The sequence below is a fragment of the Netta rufina genome (genome assembly GCF_964035555.1).
Source record: "Netta rufina genome assembly, chromosome: Z".
NCBI classification, from domain to species: domain Eukaryota; kingdom Metazoa; phylum Chordata; class Aves; order Anseriformes; family Anatidae; genus Netta; species Netta rufina.
The window spans coordinates 6,019,041-6,031,697 of NC_140126.1; the positions used below are offsets into that span (position 1 = coordinate 6,019,041).

The window sequence follows — 12,657 nt, forward strand, 5'->3', positions numbered from 1 at the left end:
GGCCCGGGGGTGGAAAAGAATTTGTTATAGCATAGGGGAGATGGCTTTTTCGAGTAGTAAATGTGCTGAGGAGGATCTGATGGAGCTCATGGCCGAGGGAGAAGATGCAGCATTTGGATGGGGGACCAAAGCTGGAAATGGGCTGCTGGTGTTTGAGGCTGGCAACACTTACCTGCTACCCCATGGTCCTGGAAGCACACTGTGCCAAGTGCCCACCCGACAGACACCAGCCCATGTAGCAGCAGGGTTTCAGAATGCTTGTTGTGGGTGATGTGTGCACTGCAAGCCCTGGGGAGAGCTGGGATGCTCTGCTGGATCAGCCTTCCTGCTGGGCATCGCACTGAATGCCCTCAAGCACCTTTTTCCTCGTGCACTCCTTAGTGCTTTGGGCCAGTGTTCATGGTGTTGCTCTGAGATGTGCCCTCCTGATGGAGAACAGACTTCAGCAGGACCAAGCAGTTGGTCTTGGGTGCACATGGCTGGAGCATTAAACCACGGGGAGCATCTCCGGGTGAACCCCCAGCACCACGGAGCTCTCTCACCTTGAGCACATACCCTCATCCTGGTGGGTGCCACCCTCCCATTGGTGTCCTGTTTCTCTGGGTGCTCTCGTTATTTCTGTGCTCATTAATGCTGATACGCTCAATTGCATCAGCTCATTTCCAGGGCCCAAGTGCGATCCTGCTCCTTCATTTGCATCCCTGCTGCCTTGCTGTTGCCCAGGCAATGCCAGGTGCTTTGACATCATTACCCAGCCGACTGGCATCCTCTCTGCCCCATTAACCTTGCCATAATTGACTTCGGATTGAAGGAACGGAAGGAAAAAAACGTGTTGAAACGTCAGCTCTTTGCCTCGCCATGGAGCAGGTTTCTTTGTTTTCTGCAGGGAGAGCTGTGGCAGTGTCTAGGTTTGAGGAAGGTTGTCTTGTCCTCTGGGTGGTGTGTGTGCAACCTGTCGTTGCTTAAAATACGTCCCCCCCTATTGCTTCGCAGGGGGATGTGATGTCAAAACTCATCGGTAGTTGTCATTGGGGAAAAATTGGGTTTGTGGAGGGGAGGAAGGCTGGAGGAGGAGCTGGGAGCAGCAGCTCTGGGTATCCTGGGGAAGGGGAGGTGAAGCAGGGAGGTCTTGATGTTTGCAGCCCATGATGGGTGAGGAGATGTGAGAGCCAGGCTTGTTTTTGGAAGCCCCCAGGAATGGGGTGGGAGCCAACAGCCCTGTGTGAAGCAGGCAGCTGCCTGTCAGACACTGAGAGGTTCCTCTTCCCTGCCAGGGAGGTCAAACCCTGCCACAGGAGTGGGAGGTGGGAAATGTTCAGCAATCTTCTTGGATAAACTTTTTTTTTTTTTTTTTTTTTTAACTTGTGTTGAAATAGCACAATTATTTTTCTGGAGTTTTTCCTGTTTTAAGGTAGAATTGGCCTTTGTCAAGTTTTCAGTTTGCTCCCTTTTGAGCCAAAGTCACCTAAGCAGATGTTTTTGCTCCAGGATCTTTTCCACCGAATTACCACCACCCAACGAGTTTCACTGCACAGTTTTCTGTCCACTTGAATCACTTTTATTTATTCACCCCCTGCTTGTGCAGCACCTCCGTGGCCAAGTCCTCCTGCGCTTGCTTATGTCTCGTGCTGGATGTCCAGCTGTGTTAAGGAGTTGTTATAACTCATTACCTATTAATATTACTATTTAATTACTGAGGAGGCAATCCTGTGCTATTTTTTGGAGTTTTCCAAAGGGCAGAGCTGGGAAACTTGTGTCAGGAAGGGGTGCTTCAGCTCCAGGGTCTTGTGCTGGCTGGGGGTGTTGCGTAGCACTTTCTGGCTACCTGGAGCATCCTGAGATGTGGGGGTGAGGTTGGATGTGGAGGCTGGTTGGAAAGCAGGGAGCCATCCTGGCAGATGGGTGTGATGCATAAAGCTTCCCTGCCTTCGTATCTAGGAGACCTGGCTGATTGTCCCAGGGCAGACCTTGCTTTACTCCGTGGCAGCATGTTGCAGGGAGCTGTGTGGGATGATTTTGGCTTGGTGTGGATGCATCCTGTCGAGAGGCACGTGCGGAGCAGCCTGGGTGCTCTGCTGTCCTCCCACGCCCGCAGTCCTGCTGTCACAGCCAGCCCAACGCTTCTGGAGCCCGTCCATGTGTCTGGCATGCTCTGCGAGGGGCTGGCAGGACCCTGGCTTCCCTCTGTGCCCAGGAGCTGCTCCAGCAGTTCAGGTTGCTTGGCCGGGTGGTTGTATGGGATGTGCCTGTGGTTTTCTTCATTTTTCCCAAACCGGTTGTAGCTTCACTTCTTGAAAACTGTCAGAGTGAATGTCTTGGACAGGGAAGGAAAATCTTTCCATGCCTCACCTTGCGGAGGAGGCAGAATAAAGATCATGTACTAACGTGCACAGCTATGGCAATGATGGAGAGGTGGCAGGGTGCCAGTGCTGGGGGATGCTCTGCTTGTCCCAGGTCGGGTAGGACCCTGGTATCTGAGGACAGCCCACCTGCTCTCACCCCAGCCACGTCTTCTCACTGCATGAGCAATGCAGCTGGGTCTGAGTTTCTTTTTTTCCCCCCCATTTCCAGGCTTTTTAATGCTCAGCTGCCTGAGCCAAGTGTTCACGTTGTGTTTGAGGCTCTTTCTGTGCAGGGAAAGATTTGTCTGAGTTGTTTGGCATTTGTTTGCTGTGCAGTGGGTCTCATGTCTGGAAAGGTCTGCAGTCGGGGCAGGAGCTGAGTTAATTTGCACCGGAAGGCAGGCGTGTTTTGTTTTGCATGTTGGTTTCTCCTTGCAGAAATCCCATCTGAGGTATTTGTTCTCTTCTATTATTGAAGCTGTGTTAAGGGGCATGGCAGCCTCCCTCAAGGCTGGGAAAAGAGAGAGCTAGTCTGAAAGGTGCAAATTAAACCTGTGCTCGGCTATAAGCAAGCGCAGCTATTGCACTGCTAACGCAGGGGTCCTCTTACAGAGTTTTGATGCTCTTTGCCTGGAACTGAGGAAGTTCTCCTGGAGACAGTCCTGCGGGGAGTGAGGCGGGCACCAGAATTCAGTTTGCACCTTAATTGTTATGAAATGCTTTTAAATTTTGGGGAAAAGGGTTTCTAACTCCCACCTGAATCTGCTCCAGAAGTGGTTGGCAGGGCATGGTGTTTTTGGCACAGCTTGCCTGTAAGGGGGGGATGCTTTGGGAACCACCTGGGTCAAGGGGGCAAGGGGTGGTATGCTGTTTTTCAGTTTGGTCTGGAATATAACTACTCAAACTGTTCTCCCTTATCCAGTGCCAGACTTGCAACCTGTTGATGGTCATCTCCTGTCTTCCCATGGCTGCTTTCCTCTGGGGATACTCCTCTGTGCTCCGGGGATGCTCTTTGTACAGTCCCAACTCACCTCAGCCTAGGGCTGCTTCCGAGCCCCCAGAAGCTCCTATTTCACACCCTGCAGCACTGTCAGCATGGCTTGGATGGGTGATGGCTTCAGGCCGGTATCAGTGCTCAGCCTTTCGCCCTCTGCCCCATCCCACCTGGGCAGGAGCTCGGCGAGGTGTCTGTCCCTCGGGGGGACTAGGGCTCTGCTTGTGGAGGGGATGGAGCTGGCTGCGGGCTGCAGAGGGTTAAGCAGACATTGACAGAAAACAGGAAGAGGACAAAAGCAAGTCTGCTGTAATTATGTAGCATTTATTATTAATACGCTGGAATTGCTGGAAGCAGCCTGTGTAATGTGAATACTGATACAGAGGTTCAGAAGACAATTTAGCTCTCATCTGTCTGTTTATTAGCTCCCTCAGCCCTGGCAGCAACGAACTAAAGCCTCATTTGCTACTGCCTTGTTGCATCCCCTCCCTCTCCTCCCCAAACTCTGGTGTTTCCAGAAAGAAACCTGTTCTTTGTTTGTCCTCCCGTGGCGATGTGCTGTGTGATCCCGGGGAGCAGAATGATTTCATCCTCGACCTGAGCCTGCAAAGTGTGGTGCTGTCCACACGGAGCCACTTCTCCAAAAAGCAGAAACCCTGATGCTTGCAGGGGCCATCCTGTGGGTTTAGCAAGCCCACATCAGGCAGGCTGGCACGAACTGGGGTCCCTGGGGTGTAATGAGGCTGTGATGAAGGGAGAGGGCAGGGATGCGGTGTGCTGCTGTGGGAGGCTGGCTGTGAAATAATTAAAGGCCACCAGGGTGGAGAAAGCAAGGAGAAGGCAAGCCAGCTGTCGGGAGGTGCAACAGGCTTCCTTTCTCCTCTGTGCCGGAGTAAGAGCTGTCACATTAGCTTCTGCCCAAGTTTCTGAGCTCCAGCCTGGGCTGTTTTTTTTTTTTGTACGTATCCCAAGCAGATAGGACATCCATTCCTCTCATGTATTATACAGTAGTTTAAAGAGGATTAAGACAATAGCTAATCTAAATGATGAATGATGTAGATTGCTCAGCCTCTGAGCCACCAGGGTTTTTCTTACACACAGATTAGTCAGCTCAGTAGCTAAATATTGGGGCAAACAGTATAAATCCATGCAGATAAGCCTCGCTGGCTTGAATAGGATAGAAGGATTTTGAAATGGGTTTTGACACCACTTTGCGTTCTGTCACGGCATGTGTGGCCGTGATGCTGGCACGGCTGATGCAGGAGGTGGATGGGTGCTGATGGCACGTGGGTACCAGGGTGGCTGAGGAAATGGAGCATCCCGGTCCCTGCTGTTATCAGATACGGGTGGAAGGAGAGGGAGGGGTGGCTGTTCCCTGCCACCATGGCTGTTTTTCTGCTTGATGTGTGGGATAATACGGGCTGGTGGGGTTTGACTTGCAGGAGGGGGCTGCTCCCCCTTTGCTCAACCTCCTGTCACCAGCACTGGGATGGGGCGGGCAGCACCTGGGCAGCGTGGTCCATAGGGGAGAGCGTGTCGTAGCGTGGGACTGACAGCGGGTTTTCCTTAAGCTCCGAAGCAGGAGGGCTTAAATCTTTTATTTACGTCTGGTCGAGTCTGTCAGAGTTGTGTCAAATATTTTTGACAAGCAAAAATGCCATTTGCTTTGGTTTAATGAAAAATGATTTTTTTTTTTTTTCCCCGGGAACTAAAGGAATTGTAGTTTCAATTGCAAACCCAAAAAGCTCCTCAGGATAAAAATAAAAAAAAATAAAAAATACCAACAACCACAGCCAAACAAAATCCACAAAAAGCCTTCAGAAAGTTGTGAGAGTTGGATTTTACAAGAGACTCTTGGTTGGTGTTTTGGGTCTGTGTGAAATGAGGGTCTGGAGAGCATTCAATCATATGATATCTCCTTTTATGAAGCTTTCTGGGCATATTATTCTAATGATGTTTAATGGCAATGATTTCTTCGTCTTAACCAAGTATGTCTTTTCCTAGTCCCATGTCATTTTAATTCGTTGCTCTTAGGAGAAATAAGAGCATGAGACTGGCTCGGGTGTCCTGCCTCTCCCATGGCCATCTTTCAAGTGGCAGGCTGCCCGTGTGCGTTTCCCTGTGCAAACTCAGCGTCCTTTCCAGGGCATGAGGACTGGAGCTGCCTCTGGTGTCCAAGTGTAAGTCGTGTGGCAGATTTGCACGCTGGCATCTTCTGGCTGGGGGCAGGGAGATGCCGGCCCCAGGGCATGGCTCATCTATTCTGCAGGACACAGGTGCTAGCTCTTCTCAGAAATGCAGGGTTGAGCTGTGTTTGGATTTTGTCTCATCTCGTTGAGCAGATCTGGGCTGAAATTCAGCCGGGGTCATGGTTGTCTGTGGAGGAGGTCTGGGTGCAGCAGTTCATACCACAGATTGCACCCAACACCTCAGGGGGTTCAACAGATGGAGGTGAAACACAGGATGCTATAGGAAAAAGGGGTGTTTTTTTTTTCCTTTCTTGAGATTGAGACAAAGCCTGGGCTTCCCTTTCCGGGGACACATCTCCCTTCTCCATAACTGAGCTCCGTGCTTGGGATGGGAGACCCTGCTTGGGAGCTGGCTGGGGGAAACACAGCACTGGGGACAAGCCCACAACCCCCTGCACTCATCCCACAGCTGAAGGCTCCATCTTTGTGCATCCTGAGTCAGGATCAGGCTGTGTCACAGCCTGGCCCCCGATGGCCTCGCTTTGCATCCCCTGGGAGCTGCCGGGAGGCTGCCTGAGCCGTGCGGTAACACGGGTCTCGGGGATGCGAGCAAGGTCAGATGTCTGCTCAGAAATGAGATTGGCGATGATGCCACCGGTGCTGACAAATGGCCTGTCACTGCTCTGTGACTCACGGCAGTGGTGGAAGAAACCCATGAGGTCACTCGCAGCCTCTCTCCCCAGGGAGCTGCACGCAGCCTCCACCCCGAGCCTCGTCGGGTGGGCAGCACTCTTCCTACCAGCCCGGTGTGTGCGGGTTTTGGTGCACGGCACGGCTCCAGCACAGCTCCTGAGCACCTGGGAATTGTCCCCGTGGTGCAGGCAGCATCAGCCCTGCAGCCCCTGTTGGGGGCTGGATTCCTGCGTGGGGCTCAGCTCTGGTTCAGCAGCGGTGCAAGCAGGATGCAGGTTGAAAAGAGCGTGTGTGTGTTCAGCCCGTTGCAGTACCACTGTGATACACGAGGTGCTGTGCTGCTGGGAGATGCTGCGGGGAACTGGGGGACCTGCCAAAACCAGCCCTGGTTGTGCTCCCCTGGGCTGGGGCACTGCCTGGGGCCAGCTCAGCTTCCCCTTCTCTTATTGTGAGACTTTCCATGGTTTTAGGAGCCTTTTCCTGAGTTGCAAGAGGCTCCTTGGAGGCTGTAGCTGAAGCAGCCAGCTCCAGGTGCATGCTGGTGGAGATGCTGCATCCACCGCTCAGCCGTGATAGGGAGCTACATGGGGCTGAGCTGTGTTTTGGGGCCAGTGCTATGCGTCTGAACGCTGTGTGTTGGGGGAAGCAGGTGACTTTCTCCTCTGGATTATTTGGAGGGTGCATCCCAGTCTCGGCAGGAAAGGGGAAGCAGCTATTCCGCCTCTGACTGCCTCCAGATGCGTGAGCCTCCCCGCCAGTTCCTGGGAGGTGATGGGGGCAGCGGGGTTGGGGATGGGGTTTCTGCACCTGGAGGGGCAGGGAAGGGCATGCTGAGGGGATGAGGAGCTGCAGGTCTCAGGAGCACGAGGGCTGCCACAGCCAAACCAACCCCAGCTGCACCTCCAGCATCTCCCTCCCCTGCTGCCTTTGAGCTATTTCGCTCTTTGCTTCTTCCAGTTAAGAGGGGAGGGCGAGAAGTCCTAAATAAAGTTGCTGTCGCTTTTACTTATGGGCATGGGGGAAGAGATGGACAAAAAGCTTGCATGTTCCTGACAGCTACAAAGCGGCCGGCTGTTTTTCTTCCCTTGTCTCGGCAAAGCTCTTGCTGGGGCACAGGCGAGCACCCTGGGGTGCAGGGGGGGCACCCATGTGGCCCTGCCTGGAGCCTGCATCCTGTATGCTGGCCATGGGCATCTCACAGGGCCGGGCTTGTCTGGGAACACCTGTCCAAAGAACCTGGACGCCCCCAGCCTCCAGAAACACAGATGCGTGAACTTGCCTGCCTTAAAAATCCATCACAGGCTTCTTGTCTCCATCTTGATTGGTTCCAGTGAGGTCAACTTTTTTTAATAACTTCTGGACTTCGGCAGGGAAAACTATTTCCTTCAGGAAATAATATAATTAAGGTTGCCTGACACTTCTGATTATAAGCCCCTGTCTTCAGTTGCTTGAAACTACGCCAGCCTTTAACCATTTGGACTGAAACTTTGCATGTCTCTGCCTCCGGCTGATTTTTTTTTTTTTTTGGAAAAATTTAGCAAAAAGGGTTTTAAGCTGCTCTCAGAACGCGCTTTGGGGGGAGAAAAAGGCATTACTTTATCCGTAGCTTAAAAAAAAACAAAAAAAAATTCTAGTACTGAAGAAACTCTAGTACCTTTGCGCCATGAGACCGGGCCGGATCGCTGTCGGGAACGCTCCCGGCCAGGTGTGGGGGATCTGCTTGTTGCTGACGCCACGAAAATCCACCTTCCCTGCGCCAAGCTGCGAGTGGGTGTATTATATATAGCGTGTCTGTGGAGCTCGCTGCTCCGCTCCCCGGCAGGATCCGCTCCCCTCCCAGCAAGGGGGAGCGCAAAGCCCGCGCTCTGCCTGCCGCGTGGGATGCTCCGAGGATGGGAAACTGGGGGGTCCTCCTGGCGGTGTGAACAACTCGTCGATGCCTGATCCACATGGCCCTGATTTATGCTGGTGATGGGGAGGATAGGAGAGACTTCATTTTTTTGTAAAAATGCTTTTTTTTTTTTTTTTTTCTTTTTTCTTGTTTCTCCCTAAAATCAGCAGCTAGGTATGTGCAAGGGGTGCTGGCCTTCCTTGGGGGTTTTGCAGGAGGGACCTGGTTTAGCATCACTGCTTTTCCACTGTGTTCTCCTAACATATCTCATTTCTATGGCCGTGGCCGAAGCAAGGGTGTGAGCTGTGGGGACAGGCTGGGGACAGCCCTGCCAGCCCCTATCCAGCAGGTGTCACCTTGGTGATGTGTCCTCACCATGGGACACTGCGTCCTGGGTGACCTGGGGGGACCTCAGGACTGTCCCTGCTCTGTGCTGCTGTTTGCACCCTACATGAGACTGCCTGTGCTGTGGTCAGGGCTGTCCCCTGTTTTTAGGGGCTCGTGCCATGAGCCAGGTTCTTCAGTTGCAGACCAGCTTTGGACATGCTGGATTCCTCCAAAACCTGAGTTTGACCCCAATTTAAAGGCCCTGATTGGGGTCTTGAAAGGCTCTTCCATAGAGAAAGCTGGGCTGCGGGCCCTGCTTGTCCCACCAGGAGGTGTCCGTCCTCAAGGTGCACACAGATCCCAGGGACATCTCTCAGCCAAGGTGCTGTGAAATTGACCTTTCCAACAGCGTAATGCACTGTGCCTGCACGAGGAGCATCCCTGCATCTTGAGCAGAGGCTGCAGCACCCATGGGTGCCCCATCCTACAGCCTTGTCCTCATCCCTGCCAAGTGATAGAGACAGCCCAGGTAGCGATGCAGCAGCATCCCTGCTTGCTTTGCCCTGGCTTCCTCTGCTCTGCTCCTTCTCTGGCATAAGAAAAAATTGAAATACAAGTTGCGTGGGCAGCGAAGACCAAGAAAAGCTCAGCGGAGAGGGGCCCTCTCCCCTCCTCACCGTTCTCCTGTCAGCTCGGGGTGCAGGCAGGGCGGTCTGTGAGTGATGGGGTGTCGCGGGGGTCCGGCCCGGGGCAGCTGGAGTTAAATTTCTCGGTGGCTGACACCTGACAAGCGTGATAAATTGCGGTGCGCTGCGCGCTGCCGCCGTGACAAACGGTCCGTTTTCCTCCTCTTTAAGCTCTGGGAAAACTTTTTAATTATTTCCCATCGCTTTGCAAATGAGGGTTTCTCAATCAGGCGCCCAGCGGAGGTTTTTCTTTTTTGGGTGGGGGTGTTATTTGTTTATTTGGGTTTCATGGCTGGCTGGGGGTGGGTAGGGGCTGCAGTTTGGGTTTCTGCAGCATCCTCCTGCCTGGTTTGGATGGGGTCCCGCGGCGGGCTCTGGCGGAGCTCATCAGCTCGGGTGCTAATTAAAGCACGTCGTGTTCCAGGCTTGCAGTCGCCCATGGGAAAACGTCTCCGCAGGAGCGACTCTGAGACTCTCCTCTTGCCAGTGGAGTTTGGCTCCTTGTATTTTTCATTTTTAATAATGCAGAACCGTAGGACTCTTTTTTTTTTTGTTTGTTTGTTATTTTTTTCTTTAAGTGTTTAAAAAGGAGGGGGGAAACAAAACAAGCTCAGCCACAAGAGCTAGATAATGAGCCCAGATCTCGGCTGATAATTTGTTTGTCTAACACAAAAAGCATATTTGCTGCCATCACCCAAGGCACCAGTGGTTACAGTAATGCCCCAGACTCCACCTCACTAGGCAGCACATCGGGTGCAGCACAAAGTCTCTCGCCTGTTTGTGCTCCTGGGCGTCTGTGCCACAAAGGTGTGCGTGCTTTTCCTCTTCACAGGCTTGGGCTCAGCAGCTCTGGCCTCTGTGTGTGAGGCTTTGTGGGATTAGGGCTCAGGAACTTGTGAGCAAATGTCTGGGTGCTGGGCTGATGTTTGAGTGCTGCTGCGCTGCTGTGGCCAGAGACTTTTGCTGTCTTCCTTTAGGGATGATTAGAGATGCCCCAAGCTGTCATATTCATCCCCCTCCCATTTAATGCCTCTAAATCAAAATAATTAAGTAAATCAAAATAATGAGGCGGATGCATGCTTTGGATCTGGGCTGGGATGCTCACGAGGGAGGGCTCTACATCTGACCTGGCTTTGTGTTGACACTGCTTACCTGTGGCTTCTAGGGCTGGGAATCAAATGCCTCCATCCCGTGGTGGTTTCCTGAAGCACACACAGAGCTGCACCCGATGACCTGACAGCCTTTCTCTTTTGCTTTGTTGCAGAAACTCACGAATCTGAGCGGCGAGGGTCGGCCGGTCGCGAGCACCCAGAAGGATCCCACGGACTTTGATGAGAAATTGGGGACGTCCCCAGGAGTCTGGACCGGTGGAGAGGTGAGAGGTGGATTAAAACGCTTGCTTACCTGTGTTACCTGTCCTCAGTTCACATGTAAGCGGCATTGGAGGGGTGCAGCGTCCTCGGTGTGCCCAGCTTTCCTGGCTCTGCTCCAGCGGTGCTGCAGGGCTGTGTCCCCTTAGGAAAGCACCACAGCCACTGGTTGTGGTCAAGGGGTTGTCCCATCTTACATACGTGCTTTGTGTGGGGCTGTGATAATCCAGTATCACGTTTGGACAGGCTTGGGGTCTTCTCCTAAGCACAGGGAGGAACTATGTTCGGGCACCCATGTCCCGCTGAGCCTTGTAAGGGCTGGGAAGCTGGTGCTCGCTGCTGCTGGGCTTGAAAAATGAGAATGATGAATTAAAATTTAACAAGTCCATAAATGCCAGGCAAGGACGTCTTAAATGGGAAATTGTCACCGTTTGACTAGTGCAGCCTCCCACTTAGCTAAAACTGCGTGGTTTTAATTACACTGATCTTGGAAATGCAATAGCTCGCACCGAGGAGGGGAAACCTCACCAAAACAGATTGTCAGGAGCCCTCATTGCCTGGTTCCGCTACCCTTTTCCCTGCATCCCATTTTCCAGGGACGTTTTGCAGCCCCTTTTGCTCTGAATCAGCCAAATCACTGTCCCCAGAGCCCCAGGCAAGGACACAAATGCAAATATGTGCGAGGCTGGATGCGGGCACTGAAACAAGCTCAAGGTTAAAATCCCCAGGGGCAGACAGCACCTGAAGGATCACAGCAGGGAGTGGGCAGCAAAACTCAGCCATAAGCATTGCCTGGGAGTGACACTGGTGGAGCTGTGTGGGGTAAGGAGCCCTTCCTCATCCTTGACCTGCCAGCAGGTCTCTGTGCCGCTCGCAAATAGAGAGCAGCTCGAGGAGGGTACGTCGCTAATAATACCAATTACTATTACACGCCGGCTACAAGGTACGCTGGCAGTAATGGGATCTGGGGGGATGAAATGAAAGCGATGTAATATGGTGAGATAAATTAGCGTTGTAAAATTAGCCATGGGTCTAGTCGGGGATCTGACAAATGTGTCGCAGCATCGTTACAAGCTCCGAGCTCTGCTGAATTGGATTTAGTGGCCCAGAGCAAAGCAGATGGGAGCGAGGGAAAAAAAAAAAAAGAGTTTATTAGGGGTCTCTGTGCACACATGCTAATGGTTAACGCTGCTTGTTGCTTCCTTGGCTTTGCTGAATGATACGTCCCCTGGCGCCCGCCCGTACGCGGCAGCGGAGGAATAAAAGCCCGGCCCTGCTGATGTGCTGTCGGAGCAGCTTGTGCCTGGCAGAGGGATGGGAAGGGGTTTGGAGGCACGCAGGTCCCAGGGGAGCGGGTAGGGGACTCGGGTGGGATATGGGAATGCTGTTTGCATTTTCGCATGTGTTTCAGGCTGCAGGGAGGGCTGAGGGCTGACCCATTTTCCCATGGCACAGGCTGGGCTCCGGGGCAGGCACGTCTCTTGAGCCAGGCATCCTCAGCATGCCCTGTCTGTCACCGACGCGTGAGCAGCTCCTCCAGTTCAGACACATATTATCCTCCCCTCTCTGAAAGAGAGGGCTTTTCGGGCCTCGTGAGGCTCAGCAATGGCTGTGGCCGGGTCCAGCGGGACCCGCTGCCTGGAGGCTCGTTAGGGCGACGCGTGCGGATTTGTGGATGCGCGCTAATTGCGTGCTTAATGGCTAGTGTGTTGCCGAGGGCCTAGGGAGGGGCAGCCGTGATCTAGGTCTGGTTTAATAAGGCACATCATGTGGCTCATTTAATAATAATAAAAGCAAGGGAGAAAAAGCTCTGAGTACCTTACAGTGCTCTGTGGTGGAGCTGAAGGGCAGAGGGCTTGCAGGGAGGCTCGTGCAAGGCTTCCCTGTGCTGTGCCACCCTGGTGCAAGGGTGGGTGCACGACAGATGGATCCGTGGGAGGGACAAGCCTGTGACATTCCTGGGGATGAATTTACAGAGGGTAGGCCATTGCACCATAAGTACATGCTTATACACAAGTGCACATGTGGTGTCACTGAGGGTGTACCCCCAAAAATCCCACAAGGTCAGCGTGGCAGTGAGGCTGCCCATGCCTGCCTGCTCACAGGCACAAGGTATGGCTGTGATGCTCGTGGGATGTATCAGACCCCAACCAGGTACAACTGAA

General features: G+C 53.0%; 1 protein-coding gene across 4 annotated transcripts in view; it reads left to right on the plus strand.

Annotated features, from left to right (window-relative positions):
* Positions 1-12,657, plus strand: part of CNTFR (ciliary neurotrophic factor receptor) — a gene marked incomplete at its 3' end in the record, with an annotated part of 174,833 nt that overhangs the window by 34,149 nt on the left and 128,027 nt on the right. For 2 of the 4 annotated variants that reach the window (XM_084304802.1, XM_084304801.1), the window contains one exon: positions 10,387-10,497. Of the gene's footprint in view, positions 1-10,386; positions 10,498-12,657 lie in introns of those variants that run through there. The other 2 variants (XM_084304800.1, XM_084304799.1) reach the window with 2 other exon arrangements.